This window comes from Talpa occidentalis, unplaced genomic scaffold (genome assembly GCF_014898055.3).
Source record: "Talpa occidentalis isolate TD23 unplaced genomic scaffold, MPIMG_talOcc4v2.1, whole genome shotgun sequence".
Lineage (NCBI taxonomy): Eukaryota > Metazoa > Chordata > Mammalia > Eulipotyphla > Talpidae > Talpa > Talpa occidentalis.
Window position 1 is genome coordinate 131198427 of NW_026555331.1, and position 4087 is coordinate 131202513.

Here is a 4087-nt window from a genome sequence, read left to right on the forward strand (position 1 = left end):
ACCCCCATAAAACTTTTGTCATCACTAAATGAGATTATGCATGTAAAATGGTTAGCCACATTTACCAGAGAGAATACTATATAAATGCTAGGTGTTTTTCTTGGTTTTGTTTTTTTATCATTTTGTCTCTTCTTTTCTCTCCTGCCAGTAGTTTCTAGAAGCATCTATTAAATGGTATTAGGGCAGTTACAAATACATATAAAAGTAATACTGATAGCTGATGCATGAAAAGATTATGCATAATAATTCCTTGAGTTTACAAATTCCTGGTCTACTCTAAAAATTAAGAATAGACATTACTTTAGAGACAGTCTACAATGACACTAAAATGTTTTAAATGTATACTTGCAAAATATACATTTAATGTAAAATAACATTTTGTTGATTAAATCATTTGACAACAAACTGATAAAGTAGATAATAAAAACATCTTGTATTTAAAAAATAATGCAAGAATTTTTGAATTTTTGCTTTTCTATTTCAGGTAAAATTCTTTTCTGTATTTGTAAAAGGAGCAATGTTTGATTTCTCATCTGCCATCAAACCAAAAAATGCTTATAATGAGTATTCTGGTTGTTAAATTTTTTAAAAACTATGATAGTTATGTCTAGATTCTATTTGGTATTTTTTTTCCTTCCAAGTTTTTTGTCCGGATATGCTTTCAATATTCACTTTCATGGCAACTAAAATGCAGTCACAGTGTTCCCAAGATGCTGTCAATGCAACTTGGTAGTAAATAACATTATAATATCAATGCACAACTAAGGAAGTGACATGATGTCAAGAATGCACTCAGTGTGGTTGTATCATAAATTCAGTGGAAAATGCATATTTATGGAGACCTTCTTAGGGTGTCAAAGGAGAGTAATGCAGATGTTATATTACTGAGAGAGAAGAAATCAAGGCAGAGAATCTTTGTTAAAGATGATGTAAATTCTATTGAGTGAAGGGAATTTCAAGTCATGGCAGTCAGATGCCTTTGAATTTTAAAATGCTATTATATTTTCCTTGACAACTCTGAGGACTAGCCTCATACCAGCTGCCAAAGCCTGATGTCTTGGGTCCTGAGAAGGTCAATGGTTATGGATTTTAGCCTCTTTTATTCTTGAATTGCTGATAGTGTTAGACATTTCTACCTTTATGAAGGAAATGAGGTACTTAGGCCACTATAATTTCAAGATGACCCACACCCCCTACCCACTGCCTGTGAAGATTCTTTTCCTTACACCTTTATCTGTATCAGAATGAGAACAAAATTGAGATCTTGAAACTACTCAAGCCCATTCTAGTTAGAGAAGAGAAAGATTTATCTATGAATACATAGCTAATGCTATATATTTTCCATCCCATTTTATTTCTTTTTTCCCATTTATGTGAATTGTTCTGTGTCCTGCTCTTGAGCTCAGGTTAATGAAGGAAATAGAAGGGGAAATGGGTTCTATTTCTAAATGCAGTCATTTTTCATTTATTTACTAGCAATTATATTTATCTCCTTGGCACTGATTATACAAATGTGAATGGGACCACATTCTGCCCTCACTGAATTGTAAAGTGTCTAGTAGGAGAGCCAAATATGTAGACTGATAGTTGCAAAGTGGCATGTGCTATGGCAGATCTGAGTATTATGAGCAAAGAGGGGATAGATTCTAAAGGTATTCAGGGATTCTCTTCTTTATTGACATTCACTTGTCAAAATTCTTTTAGTTAAAGGAACTTCTGTCACATAAAGGGGAATAGAACTTAATTGTACAAAGCTCATCTGATCTGTTAGAGCTAGGAGCTGGAGAGCAGAGCCATAAGGCCCTTAGACTCAGATCTAGACTGCATGGTTTCTCTTATCTTCACTATCTCTATATGCCTGCTTATTTCTCCTATTGACATCATGATATTGAAGTTTTCCTATGATATTGATATTCTCCTATTATTCTCCTATGACATCTTCCTCTGCTTTTTTCCTCTGTGTAAGACTTTATAATGAGTCATCCTATATTTTATATTATTATCATTCAATACCAGGGTCTACCACCGTCTGTGAGATTTCTTTGCATTTATCAGATGAAATCCCTCTTTCACAGAGAAAATAATTCTGATTCTTTCTATATCTTTTTTTCTTAGGGTCAAACCTTACGAGTCATATATCATTGGCTAGTCTCTATATTATTTCCACTGGAATCACAATTTAAATCATAAAGAAGTAGAATATGACAGTGACACCATAATTTCAGGTTTTCAGACCCAGTCTCCCAGCCAGGAATGGATCCCAGGGTTCAGTGGCAGCGCTGAGTCACAGCCACCATGATTGGTGTTGCAGGAAGCCGCAGAAGGAACTTCGTTGATGCTCGAGCAAGCAAGCATAAAGGGGTAAATGTGTTTAGAGAAAGAAAAAAAAATATTTTATTTTATTTCTTTCTTTCTTTTTTTTTAGATTTATTTATTTATTTATTTATTTATTTATTTATTTATACAAGCACTGGGTACAGTCAGAAGTGCGGGAGGGTGAGAGAATTCACCGAGCCAGAGCGGGGAGCAGAGCAGGCAGAAGGACTGAAGTACACTGCTGAGGGGAGCAGCGGGCGGCAGGAGAGGTCTGCGCGCCATGTGGGACCCACCTCTGGTGGCCGGGGAGCAGCCGGGGATCGAACCTGTGCTGCAGAGGCTGCAGGCAGCTTTGCAACCCAGCGCTCAACCGCTGTACCACCGGGGAGACCCGAGACAGAAAAAAAATATTAAGGAGAAAAAGAACAGAAATAAAGTGGGACTCCTAGGCTGGTGGAACAAGGCCAGGGAGGAGCAAGGAAGCAGAAGTGGAGTCATTCCTCAGGGAATATACACCTTCTTTCCCTAATTATTCTAAAGATCCATCAGATCATTTGCCATCATTTGTTTTCTTTGGTGATGGTTTTGTTCATGTCTTTACTATACTTTTTAATTGAGCTTTCTGTTCTCTTACTGTTGTTCTTTGACTATCCATTATATATACTGGAAAAGAGTTATTTGTCAAATATATTCTCTCAGTCTGAAGCTCATAAAGCTGGCAGATTCTGACAAAGAAGAATGTTTTTAATTGTACTGAGATTGATTGAACCTCTTTTACACAGCTTATATTATAAACTGATGATACAATTGATGATTATTCTATGAGGAAAAAAAATAAATCCAAGCAAAAAACAAATAGACATACAGAATAATTTCATGTAGTATTCATATTTTTCTGAAAACTACAGGATATTTTGGATATTTTTCTTTGAACATAATCCTGACTTAAAGTTGCCAAGTTTTTTCAGAACTGGTTTCTAAATATCATATCAATGATCCTATATCATAGTAAATGTGCCAAATTGTTGAAGAGATTGCATTACATTTTGTGGAAAACTTTTCAATCTGTTATCCACATGTTTTCATTTGGCATATGATTAGTAAAAATCTCTTACTCCTGAGGCAAGGGTTACACTAAAACTGGAAAACGGTCCCCCTAAGCTAATATAGAAATGAAAGTACTAACTAGAACTCCTTTGTCTTAAGGAAAGTCTCAGCCCTCTTCTGTGTTGTTCCCAAGTAACCAGAAGGAAAGAACGAATCAACAGTGTGATTCCTAATGGATAAAAGCAGTCTGAACTTATAGAAGACATAACAAAAGCACCATGTTGTGGACTTATAAAATCTGATAAGCTGCATGGTGAGATATCCCGGATAAATTTTGAATAATTTCTTATCTTCTTATGGAATTAATATATATCAATTTTATTCTGTCTCAGAGGAATATTCTGAAAAGACAATACTTCAAATTTAAATGATTAAAATAAACTAACTTTTGAATTGGTTGTTAATCATTAAATTTCTTTGAATCAGTTACATCATGTGTTTCCTCATGCACATAATTGTTAAATAATAATAAATTTGTCATAGTTTTATTACGATGAGTAAATGAGTGGCTAGATGTGTTAACTAAAATAATCTTCACTGTAAAACAAATTTAAAGTTTAATAAAGGAGAAATTCATTAAAGAGGTTATTCAGAGCCAAACTAAGGACCTAGGCCAGGGAGACTAACATCAGTTTTTTCTGAGTGATCGGCCCTCTCCCTTGAA

General features: G+C 34.8%; 1 long non-coding RNA gene across 1 annotated transcript; it reads left to right on the forward strand.

Moving 5' to 3' along the window:
- The first annotated feature begins 1760 nt into the window (after window positions 1-1760).
- On the forward strand, window positions 1761-3684 carry LOC129145344 (uncharacterized). The gene is made up of 3 exons (XR_008550836.1): window positions 1761-1961; window positions 2226-2361; window positions 3523-3684. It is a non-coding gene; the product is annotated as an uncharacterized LOC129145344 (long non-coding RNA).
- Window positions 3685-4087: the final 403 nt, after the last annotated feature.